Source organism: Erinaceus europaeus, chromosome 7, assembly GCF_950295315.1.
Source record: "Erinaceus europaeus chromosome 7, mEriEur2.1, whole genome shotgun sequence".
Taxonomy (NCBI): Eukaryota; Metazoa; Chordata; class Mammalia; order Eulipotyphla; family Erinaceidae; genus Erinaceus; species Erinaceus europaeus.
Window position 1 is genome coordinate 103,626,179 of NC_080168.1, and position 18,816 is coordinate 103,644,994.

Genomic DNA, 18,816 nt, shown 5'->3' on the forward strand with positions numbered 1-18,816 from the left:
TTATAGACTTAAATTAGTTAAAACTCTTACACTGAATCAACAAGTGAAACATATACTGCTGGTATGGCTTTTACTCTTCTTCTTTTTTTTACTTTTTATTTATAAAATGGAAACACTGACAAGACCATAGGATAAGAGGGGTGCAATAATTAGCTTAGGAGCCTATGTGACCTCTACATCCCTGTAGATCTGAGCTCACATTCTGTGGTCATGAGTAGGAACATTCCAAGCTGCCCCAGTATTGACCCATCTTCCTCAGGTATAGCATAGAGTATGTTGTCCAGCCTCCTTTCAGAGGATGGAACATTCTCTACCATTGTTGATCCAGGTTGAGGGCAAGGTCCTATAGAGGCCCACAAAGGGGTCTATTTTGTTGTTCCTGATAGAAGTGAACGGTAACAATGGAGAGAGGGGTTTATTTGAGTTCTAGGCCAATCAAGTCTTTTTGGGAATCTCAGGACTCTCTGATTAGGGCCGATTGGTGGAATGGCCTGGTATTGACTAAAGAGTCATCATTAAAGTATCAAATCGATGGGGTTTACAGTCAACAATATTTATACCCCTTTCCCATATTAGGGAGCTACTCTCTTCCCTGATCCAGCTTTCTGGTCCTTTTCCAGCCATGATATTATCTCCCCAGACAATAATTAGGATCCACCTACATATTAGATTTCAGGCTCAGGCAAAAAAATAAAACAAACAAAAAAACACTAGTATAGCTATAGGCCCTATAAAATATGCCTACTAGCTATCTACAAAATGGAGGACCCTCCAACACTTCATATGCACTATTCCAGCCTTTAGGTCCATGACTGTTCAACAATTTGTTTGGCTTTGTATGTTAACTCTCTTTTCAGCCACCAGGTTCCAGATGCTAGCAGGATGCGACCAGACTTCCCTGGACTGACGGCCCCACCAATGTGTCTTGGAGCTCCGCTTCCCCAGAGCCCTACCCCACTAGGGAAAGAGAGAGACAAATTGGGAGTATGGATCGACCTGTCAACTCCCATGTTCAGCGGGGACACAATTACAGAAGCCAGACCTTCCACCTTCTGCATCCCACAATGATCTTGGGTCCATACTCCCGGAGGGTTAAAGAATAGGAAAGCTATCATTGGAGGGGATGGTACACGGAGGTCTGGTGGTGGGAATTGTGCAAAGCTGTACCCCTCTTATCCTATGGTTTTTTCAATGTTTCCTTTTTATAAATAAAAAAAAAATTAAAAAGAGGGGTACAATTTCAGCCACCAGAATTCCAAATCCCATTTCCTCCCCTGATAGCTTTCCTATTATTTAACCCTTTAGGAGCATGGACTCAGAATCATTATGGGGTGCAGAAGGTAGAAGGTCTTGGCTTCTGTAATTTCTTCCCCGCTGAACATGGGCGTTGAAGGTTGATCCATACTCCCAGCCTGTCTCTCTCTTTCCCTAGTGGGACAGGGATCTGGGGAGATGTGGCTCCAGGACACATTGGTGGTGTCGTCTGCCCTGGGAAGTCCAGTGGATTGTGGTAGCATCTAGAACCTGGTGGCTGAAAAAGAGTTAAGATAGAAAGCAGAGCAAATTGTTGACTAAGCATGAATCTAAAGGCAAGAATATTGCAGATGGAGATTTGGGATCTCCATTTTGGAAAAAGCTAGTAGGTCGATTTTAGGTATATTCCAAGGAGCCCATGACCCAACTAATTTTTGCCTGTGACTCTTCTTTCTTTGGAAGAGTCTTTTCAGGAAGTACTTCACTGGTAGAAGTACATACATTAAACCTAAATAAAAAAATATGTGGGGACTTGGGTTATTTGAAATGGAAAGGGAGTGAAGGCTGACAAGACAATTGATATTTGTGGTAAAAACAAAACAATTCAGAGGAATCATATGACTTCAGTTCATGAAAGAGTGGTCTTCAGAATGGGTACTTACAGATGGATAAAAAAACTGGGAGAGTAAGAGGATATAGTTTAAGATCATGAAGGTATTTGCTGGCAAAATGAGTTTGTTTTTTTCCTAATACTATATGGATTTTGCTATTTGGGTAGACACAGAGAGTAAAATCAGTAGGGAAGGGAAAGAAAAGACAAAGAGAGAGGGACAACTGCAGCACTGCCTCACTACTTCACTGTACAGCTTCCCCCTTGTAGGTAAGGTGCATCAACTAGGTGTGGCATCAACTGGTCCCTGACAAAATGACTTTTGTCACACCAAGTTATTTATCATTTCTTTACCAAATATTAAATTTCTAAATAACATTCTACACCTTAAAAACAGAGGAGAGGAATCAAGGGAAATATTCCTAATAAAAAATGTTAGAATAATCACTGCTTGTAGCTGAAAGAGCATATAGAACCAGAAGGTCACAAGGAGTTCTTATTTAAAATCATATTCATTTGAGTAGAACTTTGTCAAATGACCTAATATTTTTTCCTCAATTTGTTCATCTAATTCAGTTAGTATAATAATCCTTTCCTAAGAATATTTCCCAAGTGGTCTAACAGACAGTGGTTCATAAAGTTTGTGAATTTAAAAGCCCTAAGTTCTTACATATGCATGTTCCTTAAGGTAAATTTAGATCAAGGAAAAATCTAGTGTAAGAAAAAAAATACGTTCATTATTTTATTTATTTTTTCATTTATGAAGGGATTAATGGATTGCTGTACAATTGTTGACACATAAGCACAATCTCTTCTCTCTGTAATATAAAACATTTTCACCCCCAACTTAGGTCCTTTTCCACTATATATACCAGGACCACAAAGCCCCAAACCCCCATGTTCTTAGCCACCTCCCTCTCCTCCTTCCCAAAGTCCTTTGCTTTGGTGTGATACACCAAATCCAGTCTGAGTTTTTCTTGAAATTTATATTTTATGGGGCCTGGTTAAGCGCACACATCAAGCCTTTGATACCCACCTCTAGGAGAAAGCTTCACAAGTGGTGAAACAGGGCTGCAGATGTCTTTTTGTCTCTTTCTTCCTCTATCTCCCCTTCTCTCAATATCTCTGTCTCTATCCAATAATAAATAAAAGTATTTTAAATACATTAAAAATAAATTTATATTTTATAAATTAAATTTAGATCTCATAAATTAAAGTTATAGAATTTTCTAATTATATTAACTATAAAGAACTATTTTTATCAGAAGTATCATTTTTCAGGTCTTAGAGAGTAATGCTTTGATATAATAACAGGTACTGTATTGTGGAGTTAGTCATGGAGAGGTGACATAACCTCTGTTCTTGCTTTGTGCAGTCATTTGAAATTCAGTTCCACCTTAGGTTATTCTCAATGGCTTGAACAATGGTTTTATTAAAGAACTTGAACACTGGAAACTGCATCTTACTAACCAAACACCCAAGAGAAATTTTTTTGAAGATATTGAAAGACATTTTATTGATCAATTATCTCCGTCCAGTTTTCACTGGCTGACCCTGGGTTTCTTGGTCCCATATAAATGCAAGGACAGTAAGACTGTATTGTGAGAACTTTTTAATTGATATTGATAAATACCTCCTATAAATATAAAATCATTTAATTAAGCACAATTAGCTCACAAAAAAAATTCCACAAGTACTCTATATTTTCGTAGATTTTACTTGTTTTTCACTACCAGAAATGCTTTAAATGACACTGATTCTCTGTGGTTTTCTGTCTCTAAAACTCAATATTCATATTCTTGTTAAAATCTATAAAATTAGTTAACATTTTCTTAAGTTGTAACTAAAATATTTGGTGATATCTTTAATCCACCAGTAATACAAATTGTATAGGTGGCTACTCCAGATATCCCTAGAGATTCTCTCTCTTTTTTTAAAAAAATATATGATTTCCCTTTTGTTGCTCTTGTTTTATTGTTGTAGTTATTGTTGTTGTTCTTGATGTCATCGTTGTTGGATAGGACAGAGAGAAATGGAGAGAGGAGGAGAAGACAGAGAGAGGGAGAGAAAGATAGACACCTGCAGACCTGCTTCACCACCTGTGAAGCAACTCCCCTGCAGGTGGGGAGCAGGGGGCTCTAACCGGGATCCTTAAGCCAGTCCTTGAGCTTTGTGCCACGTGTGCTTAACCACAGCACTACCGCCCGACTCCCGAGATTCTCTTAAACAATTATCTGTCATAAGTAGATTTTTAATCAAGGAAATAAAGCATAGTTAATTATTCACCATAGGCTGTGCTTTAAATGATTCTTATTAACTGTGTGCTTTACCTCTTAGCACACAGCCCAGGTGTGACAAGGCAGTTCTCCTTTAACTGATTTTTGCTGAGATTAGAGTTAGAGACAGACTTAATCCAATTAGCAAACCCATTCTCATGTGAAAAGTGAAAAACTGCTGACAGTTGCAAAGACTTCCTTTAGTGATTTTCTATTGCTGTTTTTTTTCTCTACTTAAGTCCCTCTTTCAGTATTAATGTGCTACAAAGAGCAGAAAACACAAAATGAAGTATATTTAAATGAGAAAAAGCTTCTTTCTTATGGAAATATTGTGATCTTACAAGGGTATATGATAAAATATTAAAGATTGGTAATCCCGTGAAAATTCTATTTTATTTTTAAAAAATAAAAAAAATAAATTCTTCCACTTGGTCAGTCACCTTCCTTTTAATGCAATGAATTTGGTTGGAGAAAAAAATACTACCAATAATAAAAAAAATCAATGGACTATGAAGGTCTGAAATAGCCTGGGGTTTTCTAAATTCTGCTTGAAAGAATTTTGATGTGGGTGTGAGATTCTTGTGACATCAGTTTTTCTTAATAAGATTACTAGAGTAATTTTTTTAAAGATGTAGTGTGAGAGATATGGTCTAATAGAGAATATTATGTTTCATTGCTAGAGCAAAAAGGAATAGTCTGAATTCCATCAATGGTTTGAGTTTCTTTAAAAAAAGGGGGTAGTCTGCTTTCTAGCACTTTAGTGCTTATGATTTGTTTCACAACTATTATCAGCTTAAGACAGCCTGGGAGTCCCAGCATTGAATTTAATATGAAGTACTACTTGCTTAACCTGATTCTGTCGCAAGCCTGCAAGAAAATGCAATCTATATGTGGTACTTTTTAAGATCTGAAAATATGAATTTAATATCCAGAAAATAGGCTTGAGATAGAATTCCACGAAAATGAGAGTATAGATTATGGCATCACTTTTTTATGCTTTTATAATTCTTCTCTTTTTCTTCACAATCTTCCAGGGTAGAGGAGTGAAAATTGTAAGATAGACCCGTCTTTATTTAAATTTATATTTTCTCACTGAATAGTGTGTCTGGATATACATGTTTTCATGTAAACTGTATGCTTTATGTTCTTATGTGCACACACTTGTAAGTTATGCTCTGTGTCTATATTAAATGTCAGTATCCAAATAATAAAAATGTCAGCATTCAAATAATAAAAATGACAGAAATACTGAATAGTGTTTTGTGAGATGTTAAAGGCAAGGAAGATATGATGAATGGCTATAGTTTTAGATCGATATATATATATATATAATTAATATGTAAATAATCTAACCCATAATTTTAAAACAATTATCTGTATTATAATTTTGTATATGTACTATGCAATACATATTTAAATGATTTAATACTTGGACCATAATCACATGTCATATGCATTGTAGTATATGTTTAGTAATTTATACATTCTGCAACTCAAATCTTGAAAGTGAAACTAACAATCTCCTGGAAGTCTCAGAAAATCTTATTACAGTGCTAATGTTGTTAAATGAGTCATTGAAGCACATGAGGGGTGGCAAGTTGCAACTGATGAATAAAAATATTAAGTAAATCATTGATCTCAGAAAGGCTGTTCAAAGTGGTGGCACTTGACAAATATTATTCTCAATGTTACAATGATAAGAATACAAAAAAAGCCCCTTTGAAAGCACTGTGTAAAATATAAATATAGAGGCATAATCATACCAATAATAGAAGTTTTGTCCATTCTGGGGCTAATGATTATAGTCTGGTTATTTCATGGGTGTCTAATTAAATGCTACAGAAAATCACATGTAAATATTATCTAAACCAAAAGAAACATGCATTGATATGCATTGAAATTTAGCAATAAATTCTGAATAGATTCCATTAGACAGGAATTGAAAATAAATGGTATTAGGGTGGTAGCCCAATGCCCTGTGCTGGTGGGAAAGGGAACTTTGGTAGAGTGTAAAAAGATCAAGATGAGCTAACACATATTTGGAGAAAATGTAAAACTGCATTTAAAAGAATACTTTTCCAATAAACATTAACTTAAAGGGGAAATGGTAATGCTAGTAGAGATTCATTAAGAAAATATTATAAAAGCTTTTTAATTTGAATTTTGAGAAATTGTTGTTATCACATGTAAAGGAAGAAAGCCAATCAGTGGCAAAAATTAATTATCAAAGGGATTGACTTTCCTAACATGTACTGTATTAAAAAACACTGTAAATCTGTTACTAAAGTTGTGTTAGAAAAGTAACAGGGCATAGAGATCTCCTGTTACTTATTGATAATCTTATGATTACTTTAATTTTGTCACTTTTCTTCATGTTGAATACTTACTTTTAATTTACTCTACTAACTAAAACATTGTTTTATTGAAGTTGTTTTGACAACAAAATGACTGATCTCATTAATTGTATATATGTGTACCAGTATTCATAGATTTTTTAAAAAATATTGGACAGAGCTAGAAGGAATTATGTTAAGTGAACTAAGTCAGAAAGATAAAGATGAGTATGGGATGATCCCACTCATCAACAGAAGCTGACTTAGAAGATCTGAAAGGGAAACTAAAAGCAGGACCTGATCAAATTGTAAGTAGGGCACCAAAGTAAAAACCCAGTGGTGAGGGGTAGGCATGTAGCTTCCTGGGCCAGTGGGGGGTGGGAGTGGGCGAGAGGGATGGGTCACAGTCCTTTGGTGGTGGGAATGGTGTTTATGTACACTCCTAGCAAAATGTAGACATATAAATCAGGAGCTAATTAATATGAGAGGGGGAAATCAATTGTATGTCTCAAAGTTTCTCAAAACACAAACTGAATCTTTTTAATATATAGGCTATGTATTTGATATGCGGACTCTCTCAAAAGCCTAGACCAAGTAGATTAGAAGCTTCCAATAGCACAGCTATATACAAGATACTGGGTACTGTACAGCAAACCATAACAAAGGGACTTTTCAAAGTTAACCCAATTAACAAATAATGTGATGATAATATTAACTATTGATTGTCTTTTTGAACCCTAAGACAGCAGGAACCTCACATCTTCACTATAGAGCCCCTACTTCCCCCAGTCCTGGAACCCTTAGATAGGGCCCACTTTCCCGTATGCATCTCCCAATCCAAACCAAATAACATTGCATCTGCCGATCACAACCTAACCAAAGCAACAATTGCCACCTCAACATGCTTCACCTCAGAATGTATCCAGAGACTTCACGTGTGGAATGACAACCCTTCAGCTTCATTACTCGGGTGAGACCTTTCCTTTAATAGTACACTCTAATTTCATCTCAGGTAGTTCACTTTCCAACAAAGTCCCATAACCTAGATATACACCAGTTTCTGTGAGAGAGAGCTTATGTGCACACGTATCCATAAACTACTGCAAAATATATACCTGATAGCAGGACTACACTAGAGTTTGCAGTGAGTACCTCCCTAACACTTCCTCTCCACTATTCCAAGCTTGGGATCCATGATTGCTCAACAAATTGTTTGGCTTCATATGTTAACTCTCTTTTCAATCACCAGGTTCCAGATGCCACCAAGATGCTGGCTAGGCTTCCCTGGATTGAAGACCCCACCAATGTGTCCTGGAGCTCAGCTTCCCCAGAGTCACACCCTACTAGGGAAAGAGAGAGGCAGACTGGGGGTATGGACCGACCAGTCAATGCCCATGTTCAGCGGGGAAGCAATTACAGAAGCCAGACCTTCTACCTTCTGCAACCCTCAACGACCCTGGGTCCATGCTCCCAGAGGGCTAGAGAATGGGAAAGCTACCAGGGAGGGGGTGGGTTATGGGGATTGGGTATTGGGAATTGTGTGGAGTTGTACCCCTCCTACCTTATGCTTTTGTTCACTAATCCTTTCTTAAATAAAAAATTTAAAAAAAATATTTATTTTCCTTTTTTGTTGTCCTTGTTTTTATCATTGTTGTGGTTATTATTATTGTTGTTATTGATGTTGTTGCTGGACAGTCTTTCTGACTTAGCTCACTTAACATAATTCCTTCTAGCTCTGTCCAAGATGGGTCAGCGAAGGTGGGTTCATTGTTCTTGATAGCTACATAGTATTCCATTGTGTATATATACCACAGCTTTCTCATCCACTCATCTGTTGTTGGGCACCTGGGTTGCTTCCAGGTTTTAGCTATTATGAATTGTGCTGCTATGAACATAGGAGTACACACCTCTTTTTGGTTGGGTGTTATGGAGTCCTTGGGGTATAAACCCAGGAGAGGAATTACTGGATCATATGGAAGGTCCATGTCTAGCCATCTGAGGGTTTTCCAGACTGCTCTCCACAGAGGAGGGACCAATTTACATTCCCAGCAGCAGTGTAAAAGGGTTCCTCTGTCCCCACAACCTCTCCAGCATTTGTTGCTGCTGTCCTTTTTGATGTATGCCATTCTTACAGGAGTGAGGTGGTATCTTAGTGTTGTCTTAAATTGCATTTCTCTGACAATCAGTGACCTAGAGCAGTTTTTCATATGTTTGTTAGCCTTTTGGATCTCCTCTGAGGTGAATGTTTTGTTCATATCCTCTGCCCATTTTTGGATGGGGTCATTTGCTTTTTTGGTGCTAAGTTTGCTGAGCTCTTTATATATTTCGGTGATTAGTTTCTTGTCCGATGTATGGCATGTGAAGATCTTCTCCCATTCTGTGAGGGGTCTCTTTGTTTGTTTAATAGTTTCTTTGGATGTGCAGAAGCTTTTCAATTTGATGTAGTCCCATTGGTTTGTTTCTGCTTTAGTCTTCCTTGCAATTGGGTTTGATTCATAAAAGATGTCCTTGAGGTGTATGTGGGAAACTGTTTTACCAATGTTTTCCTCTAAGTATTTGATTGTTTCTGGTCTGACATCTAGGTCTTTGATCCATTTGGAGTTGATTTTTGTTTCTGGTGAGATAAAGTGGTTCACTTTCATTCTTCTGCATGTTACAACCCAGTTGTCCCAGCACCATTTATTAAAGAGAGCCTCCTTTTTCCATTTAATCCTTTTGGCCCCCTTATCAAAGATTAGATGTCCATAGGTGTGGGGATTTATTACTGGGTTTTCAGTTCTGTTCTACTGGTCTGTGTGCCTATTTTTGTTCCAGTACCATGCTGTTTTGATGATGATGGCTTTATAATATAGTTTAAGGTCTGGGAGTGTGATGCCTCCATTTCTGTTTCTTTTCCTCAAGATGGCAATTCTAGGTGTTTTCCGGTTTCAGATAAATGATTGTAGTGTTTGTTCTATTCTTTTAAAGAAGTTTGGTGAAACTTTGATGGGTATTGCATTAAATTTGTATATGGCTCTGGGGAGAATATTCATTTTGATGATATTTATTCTTCCAATCCATGAGCATGGGATATCTTTCCATTTATTGGTATCAGTTTCTATTTCCTTGAGTAGCGACAAATAGTTTTCAGCATACAAGTCTTTCACTTCTTTGATCAACTTTATTCCCAGGTATTTGATTGATTTTGCTGAAACAGTAAACGAGAGTGATTTCTGGATGTCTTCTTCTTCCAATTTAGTGTTTGCATAAAGAAATGCCACTGATTTTTGTACATCGATTTTGTAGCCTGATACCTTGCTATATTGCCTAATAACTTCCAGTAGTTTTCTGCTGGATTCTTTAGTTTTTCTATGTGTACTATCATATCATCTGCAAATAGTGAGAGCTTGACTTCTTCCCTTCCAATCTGTATTCCTTTGATTTCTTTCTCTTGCCTGATTGCTATGGCAAGAACTTCCAATACTATGTTGAAGAGTAATGGTGATAGTGGACAGCCCTGTCTAGTCCCCGATCTGAGGGGGAATGCTTTCAGCTTCTGTCCATTGAGTATGATGTTGGCTGTAGGTTTTCTATATATAGACTCCACTATCTTGAGGAATTTCCCATCTATTCCCATTTTTTGTAAAGTTTTGAGCATGAATGGGTGTTGGATTTTGTCAAAGGCATTCTCTGCATCTATTGAAATAATCATGTGGTTTTTGGCTTTGCTTTTATTGATGTGGTGAATGACATTGATTGACTTACGGATGTTGAACCAGCCTTCCATTCCTGGGATGAATCCCACTTGGTTGTGATGAACAATCTTTTTGATATGTTGCTGTATCCGGTAGGCCAAGATCTTGTTTAATATTTTGCACCTATGTTCATCAGAGATATTGGTCTGTAGTTTTCCTTTTTTGTTCTGTCCCTATCAGCTTTTGGTATCAGGGTGATGTTGGCTTCATAGAAGGTGGAAGGGAGTATTCCTGTTTCTTCAATCTTATGGAAAAGCTTAAGAAGTATGGGCACTAACTGTTTCCTGAAAGTTTTTAGAATTCATTTGTGAAGCCATCTGGTCCAGGACTTTTGTTGTTGGGGAGGTTTTTAATAATGGTTTCAATTTCTTTGTCTGTGATTGGTGCATTTAGATTTTGTAGTTCTTCTTGGTTCAGTTTTGGAAGGGCATATGCTTCTAGAAATTGTTCCATTTCTTCCAGATTCTCTAGCTTGGTGGCGTATAGTTCTTTATAAAAGTTTCACAGGATTCTCTGGATTTCTGTAGTGTCAGTTGTGATATCTCCTGCATCGTTTACAATTCTATTAATTTGAGTCTTCTCTATTTTTTGTTTGGTGAGTCTGGCTAGGGGTTTGTCAATTTTGTTTAATCTTTCAAAGAACCAACATTTGGCTTCATTGATCTTTTGTATGGTTCTTTTATTTTTGATGTTGTTTATTTCTGCTCTAATTTTAGTGATTTCTGTACTTCTGGATGCTTTAGGGTTCCTTTGTTCCTCTTCCTCTAAGTCCTTGAGGTGTGCAGTAAGGTCGTTCATTTGAGCTTCTTCTTGGTGTTTAATATGTGATTGTATGGCTATAAGTTTCCCTCTCAGTACTGCTTTAGCTTTGTCACAAATATTTTGATAGGTTGTGTCTTCATTTTCATTTGTTTCCAGGAACATTTAAATTTCTTGCTTGAGTGACTCTCTGACCCAGTGGTTGTTAAGGAGTATGTTGTTTAGTTTCCAAATTCTGTGACTTTTAATAATTTTCTGTTTGTTGTTAAATGTTAGTTTTATTCCACTGTGGTTTGATAAGATACTTGGGATGATTTCAATGCTCTTGAATTTATTGATGCTGTCTTTGTGGCCTAACATGTGGTCTGTCCTTGAGTATGTGTTATGTGGATTGAAAAGGAGGTATATTCCAGTTTTTTGGGGTGAAAGGCTCTGAAAATGTCCAAGAGGTCTAGTCTGTCAATCTCTTCACTCAATTTTCTTGTATCTTTGTTGGTTCTCTGCTTTGTTGATCTGTCTAAGTGTGATAGTGGGGTATTGAAGTCTCCCACTATTATTGTATTACTATTGATGTATTTTTGAAATTCTTTCAGTAAGTGCTTGACGTATTTAGATGGTCCCTCATTGGGTGCATAGATGTTAATGATTGTTAAGTCTTCTTGGCTGATTGATCCTCTAATCATTATGTAGTGTCCTTGCCTATCTTTTATTACTTTATTTAATTTAAAATCTATCATGTTTGAGATCAGAATGGCTGTTCCTGCCCTTTTTTGTGGTCCCTTAGTCTGTATGATAGTTTTCCATCCTTTCACTTTAAGTCTGTGTTTATCTTGTTGTGACAGATGGGATTCTTGCAAGCAGCATATGGTTAGATTATATTTTCTGATCCATCCCCCCACTCTGTGCCTTTTGATGGGTGAGTTTAAGCCATTGACATTTATTGATATTATGGATTTAATGTATTGTAGTGCCATTGTTCAAAAAAAATTTTTTTTCTTTGTTTGCTCTGATATATTGCAAGTATTATAGTGATGTTCTTGTTTATAAGAGATCTTTTAAAACCTCTTTCAGTGCCGGCTTGGTGATGGTTGCCTCCTTTAACTGTTGTTTGTCTAAGAAGGTTTTGATCCCTCCATCTAGTTTGAATGAAAGTCTAGCAGGATATATTATCCTTGGTTGAAACCCTTTTTTATTCAGGGCTCGATAGATATCTTGCCATTCTCTTCTAGCTTTTAGAGTTTGAGTGGAGAAATCTGCAGATAATTTTATGGGTTTTCCCTTGTATGTGACTTTTTGTTTCTCTCTTGCAGCCTTTAGGATCCTTTCTTTATCCTTACTACTTCTCATTGTGACTGTGATGTGTCTTGGTGTCTTCAGGTCTGGGTTGATTCTGTTTGGTACTCTCTGGGCCTCTTAAATCTTGATGTCCTTTCTGTTATTCAGGTCTGGGAAGTTTTCTTCTATTATTTCCTCTAGAATGTTTGCTTCCCCTTCCTCTCTTTCTTCCTCTGGCAGGCCAATTATGCGAATGTTACTTCTTTTGAGATCATCCCATATGTCTCTGTTGTTGTTTTCAATGTCTCTCAATCTCTTTTTAAGCTCTTTCACCTCTTTCTTAGTTTTCTTTAACTCATCCTCTGTCTGACTAATTCTGTTTTCTGCATCTGTTAGTCTGCTTTCCCTTGCCTCGGCGTCTTTTTTCATTACAGCTATTTCAGCTTTCAGTTCTCTAATTGCCTCAAGATAATCAGTATTTTCCTTGGGGTTCTCAACTGTTGTTTCCATAATACTGTCATTCCTTTCCTCCAATGTTGTTTTCATTTCTGTGATTAATAAGTTTATTATTGCTTGCATACTTTTCTTATCTATGGTTACTTCTGGATGATTTGTAGTTTCTTCTGGGCTATTGTCTTCATTCATTGGAGTAGCAGTTTTATTTGTTTTTTATCTACCCATTTTTTTTTTTATTTATGTGTTTCTTTTTTATGCTCTGTTGTTCCTCAGTTGTTGTGTTTTGAGCACAAGCAACACTGTACTAAATACCTTTATGACAACTGCACTCACCAACCTCAGGAATTACAGTAGCAACTGAAGCAAGTATTGAAGCAGTTTAATCACTATCAGTTATCCAAACAATTTCTCCAGTTCGTGAAAAAATAGTCACCAAATCCCAGTGAAGAAGAAAGAGAAAAGAAAGAAGGGACAGCAAGAATAGACAGTTATGCAAATCTACTATCCACTGTATATTCTAAGGGTAACAAGAGGGGAAAGGGAAGTAGAGCAGAGATACACACATAGAGAATCCACTCTGAGTCAGATTTCTTCCCCAAAATAATTCACAAATTCAGAAAGGCAACGAAGAAAGAAGGAAGAAGTGTATGACAAGATTAAAAATGAAAAGAAAAAGAAAAAAGAGACAAGTGAGAGAAAAGGGAAAAGAAAAGAAAAAGAGCTGTAATTAAAGAGCAGTGAAAAAAAAACACTCAGGACTAGACAAGGATGTCTGAAATAGACAGTTATGCAAATCTACTATCCACTGTATATTCTAGGGGTGGCTAAAGGAGGAAGGGAAGTTGAGCAGAGACACTCGCAGTGAGAGTCCACACTGAGTCAGAATTCTTCCCCAAACTAATTCCCAAATGTGTATCAGTGAATTTAAAAAAGCACATTGTTTGGTGGTGTGGGGGCTGGGGCCTGTGGCTTTGGAAGCTGTAGGATTAAGGAAGAAAGGATGACAAGAATGAGAAAAAAAAGAAAGAGAGTGAAAAAAGAAAAAGATAACAAAAAGAACAGTCATAAAAGAGCGGTGAAAGGAAATATTTTTTTAAAATTTATTTTTAATTATTTAATTAGCTATATGGGGTGAGGTGGGGGGGTTGGCTACTTAGAAAGAAAAAAAAGGCCAGAGGTTTCAGAAGGGTATAGACTTAGAATGAATGATACTCCCTGGTGGGACAGGAATTTGGTAAAGACAGAAGCTCAGCAAGGGAGCCTGCTAGGAGCTGGTCCCCAGGGATAGGTTATGGGGGGGTGGGTAGGGGGAGGAGGTGTGCTTTATAATTAAATGGAAAAAAATTTTTCCCCCTTTTTTTCTACCCTATTTCTTAACCCAAATTAAGTTATAGTCACTTCCTTGGTGTTACCGCTAGGACCCCTTATTGACTGGCCTACTAAAGGCAGAAAATCCTACCATTTCCAGAAGGTGTGGTCAGAGCTCAAGCCACTAGCAGCTTCTCAGTCCACCATCTTCCGGGAACTCCCTGCTGGATAGTACAGAGAGAAATGGAGAAAGGAGGGAAGACAGAAATGGGGGGAGAATGATAAATACCTGCAGACCTGCTTCACCACTTGTGAAGTGACCCCCCCTGCAGGTGGGGAGCTGGGGGCTCCAATTGGGATCCTTAAGCCTATCCTTTCACTTTGCTCCATGTGTGTTTAACCTGCTGCGCTACCGCCTGACCCCTGGTTTTGTTGTTTTTTTCCATCAGGGTTTTGCTGAGGCTAAGTGCCTGCACTACGAATCGATCACTTCCAGCAGCCTCCCCCACCCCCGCCATTTCCCCCCCCAATTTTCACTCAATAAGACAGGGAGAAATTAAGAATGGGGAGGTAGGGAGAGAAAAACAGACACCTGTAGACCTATTTTACCACTAGTAAAGCAGACCCCCAGCAGGTGGGCCAATATTCATAGATTTTTATTTCCATTATGATATAATACTTTTGACTTATTGTCTTATTTACTTATTTAATCATCTATCTGAACCTACATAGTCAATGTTTTTTTTCCTAATTTTCATGTAAATAATTTACTACAGTAAGTTAACTAGTGAGCTTTGAATATGTAGATGACAAGATAAAGAACTCTGAAAGTTAAAGTAGCTTATTAAAATCCTTATTTTACTTGCAGGGGAAAAAGCATAATGGTATGCACACAGATTTTCATGCCTGAGGCTCCCACGTCCCAGGTTCAATCACCCACACCACCATAAGCCAGAGTTGAGCAGCCACTAGTTAAAAAATGTATATTTTATTATTGGTACAGTTATTAATTTAATTTGATTTTAATTTTTTATCTTTATTTATTTATTTATTGGATACAGACAGCCAGAAATTGAGAAAGAAGGAGGAGATAGAGAGGGAAATAGAAACTCCTGCAGCATTGCTTCACCACTTGCAATGCTTTCCTCCTTGTAGGTAGGTACTGGGAGTTTGAACCCAGGTCCTTGCACACTGTAACATGTACACTTAACCAGGTGTGCTACTACTCAGCCCCTATTAATTTTATTTTAAATAGCACAGCTATTTGGTAACCAAAGTAAGTAACATTTAAACAAATAATAATACCCTTTTTACTATGTGACATCGTATATAGGTTGTTCACCAGAGAAGAAACTGATAGAGCTAGACATCTGGAGACTAAAACTCTTCATTTGTAAAAGTACAGACAATTCAAAATTGACCAGGTTTCAGTCTGAGACTCAGGATGTGCATTAAGAAATAACAGGTTGAAGCCAATTCGATTAAAGCATTAGAGAAAGCAAGAGAGGTTAGACAAGACTGAGAAAATTTGCTATATGATAAGAGCTCAAAGAAAGGATCCAAATTTTAGGGGGAGGGAATTCCCAATATGTGAAGACTCAACCTATTGTGTATCTTGAAGGTGAAATATAAGATTAGAAATAGCATTCATTGGGTAGTGAAACTGTTTAGCAGGTCGATTTCAAGACTTGCAAAGCTGAGGCCCCTAGAGTCAATATATGTTGTTACGTATGCCAGAGACTTGTTCTGGTTTCTATTTCTCTTTCAGCAAGTAAACTAAATCTTAAAAAAATAATAACAAAAGAAAAATTATTTGATAACAAAGATTCATATCAGCTAAGCTGCATTAAGAACTGTGCCTTGAGTGGCCTTGCCCAGAAGATGGATCACTTGTAGAGTACTTAAGGCCCCATGTTCAGTCTGGACACCATATATGCCAGAGAAGAGTGATTTTCTGCTCTCTCCTTTCTCATAAAATAAATTAGTGTAAAGAAGGATGAGGAGGATAAGGGGGACAGGTGGTAATATCCCCTTTAGAGCACACAGTATCTTGCAAGAGGACATTGGTTCAAGCCCTGGGTCCCCACCTACAACGAGGAAACTTCACTAGAAGTGGAGCAGTACTAAAAGTATCTTAGTTTCTCATCTTGATCTTTTGGTATCTTGGCCTCTATAAGAAAAAAAAAAAGCCACCAGAAATAGTGGTGTCATTGTGTGGGCGCTAAACTACACAGATAACCCTAGAGTTAATACAATAAATGAAATGAAATAAAATAAAATAAAAGTCTTGCTTTTCTAATTCTGATCTTTAGGCAGTCTTGAGCAATTCATTATGTTAAAAAATTATCAAGTGAGTTTAAAATAGAGAAGTACATTAGTTTTATAAGTTTTCTTTGAAAAAAATGGATGATTTAGAAGTAATAGATCTCAAAACACCAAGTTTCTTGAAGTACTTGACTTACCGAGACATACTACTTAGCATGTTAAAAGAGATACTTACTAAAGTCATTCTTAGCATTTTACCCATGTTTCTTAAAACTAACATTTGAAGTAGGAAACATGCTGGTGGCAGGTGTCATCTTCCAAATAGGAAAGAAGCATATAGAATTGAATCACAAAACAATAAATTCAGTATATCTGAATTTACATATTTTGTAACTTAACTAGCTGTATAACAGCAAAATAACTTCATCTCTTTATATTAATTTTTTCCTATATAAAATGGCATAACACTAGTCAACTCAATATAAATCGACTAACATATTTAAAATGCCGTTCACAGATAGTGCTTAAAGCATGATAAAAATAGAATGACACTAATTCAGATAGGTATATTGACAACAAATCTCTCCAGTGTGTAGAGATTTAGTTGTAAATCACATTCCATGGTTTTGGACAAATGCTTCATTGTTTGAGAGATGATAGATTAATGCTATCATATTTTATTACAATGCTTTGACCTAGCACGTTATGATTGGGCCCTCCTCAATTGCTATGAAACAGACCATGGCCGGTGTGCTGCTATGTTCCATCGCTGGGGAGCCAGACACGACCCGAACTGCCCTTGCGGCTACAGACAGACTATGACCCACATAGTCAACGACTGCCACCTCTCCAGATTCAAAGGAGGTCTCAAAACTTTACATCAGGCTCAACCTGATGCTGTTGACTGGCTACGGAAGAAGGGCAAACGCTAGAAGAAGAAGAAGAATTACAATGCTAATGTTTTTTTTTTTTATTTAGAGTAATTTTTTTCAGCTTTTGCAATGCCAGGTATTAAACACAGTCCCTCATACTTACACAGTTCTACTGAGCTACCTCCCTCACCAACAATTTTAATTCTATATTAATTTTGAGAGAGAGAGAGAAAGAGGGAGAGAGGAGAAAGGAGAATGGAGTGAGAGAAACAGACACCAAACCACTGATGCATCATCCATCAGTTTTGTTGGTGTTGCCTATGTTGTTCTGATGTGAAGCCCGAGTCATGATAGAGCATGGACTCAATGTGCTGAACTACCTCCAGGACCCCCTACGGTAAATTACTATCCTATCCAGGAAAAAAAAATCTGTGTCTTCTTTCCTAGTTACATTACCTATTGTTTAAGTCCATTAATTCTGGTGAAGGGACAAGCAAGTAAAAAGAGTTTTATCTCTCACCTTTTTTTTTTTAACTATTAACTGTCATTAGTCTTCTATACTCTAGTTCAAATACAACTCCCTTCTTCACAGTTATTTTTTAAAATATTGGCAAATAGTTATGTCTTATTATCTTTTTATAATGTGAGGATTATAATTATGGGATTATATCTCAAAGTTTAATATAATAATAAACAGTTTGAATGAAAAGCTGAATAATGAAAATTGTTATCCTATTAGCCTTTCTTGTTTTCTGCTCCAAGATGTTCGTTTTTGATAACTCTTTTTTTACAATATACCAGAGAATACAGGAACATTTTGCATATACTTCAAATGGAGTCTCTTAAGTTATTAGTCCATTAATTTAATTTCTGTAATAGTAGCAGAATGATTAAATGCTTTCATCTGGCAATCTTACTTGTAATTGGTTTCTATGCTACATATTTTCAGTGATGAAGTATTACCAAATACTTTCAGATGTTATTTATCTTGCCTAGAAATAATGCTCATCGATATATAAAAATGGCAGGTTGGCCCATTTAAAATTAGTCTTAAGTTCCACAAATGGATTATAGATGAACCTTGTATAAATCATGCTTTGAAAATGCGGTAAGTGTTGCTATTCACTGGGAACACTCTGATACCTCAACATTTGGCAGACAGAGGCAACAGATTTTATATCTAGTTGCTCTTAGAAATAGCAGTTGTGATTATTTTGAACATGGCTGAATGTGCTAAAGTCACTCAATAAATAGACTGTTCAATATGTAATTCGTGCACATAATAAAAGGGCAAAGTTTCAAAGCAAAGAAATAACCTACACATATATCTCTAGGCAGGTGTTTTCTAAAATTTACTGAGAAGCATGAATGTTACAGGTGCTCTGGGAACATTCAAAAGTAAATGTTCTCCTGCTGGCTCATTTTCCAAGGGAAAGAATCATACGATCTGCCTCACCTTCCTAGTCTGCATATGAACCTCTTAGAAACTGGAAATTCTACCAGCATAAATCATTTCCTATTAATCCTAATACAGCTTTCTAATAGTTACCCTGTCTCCTCCAAAGGCAACACTGTGGGTCAAAACTACTTGTAACTGTCAAAAACAAATAAAAATAAAGCCAATATTATTTGGTAAGGCACAAATAAAAAGAATTTCTTTAATAACAGATATTA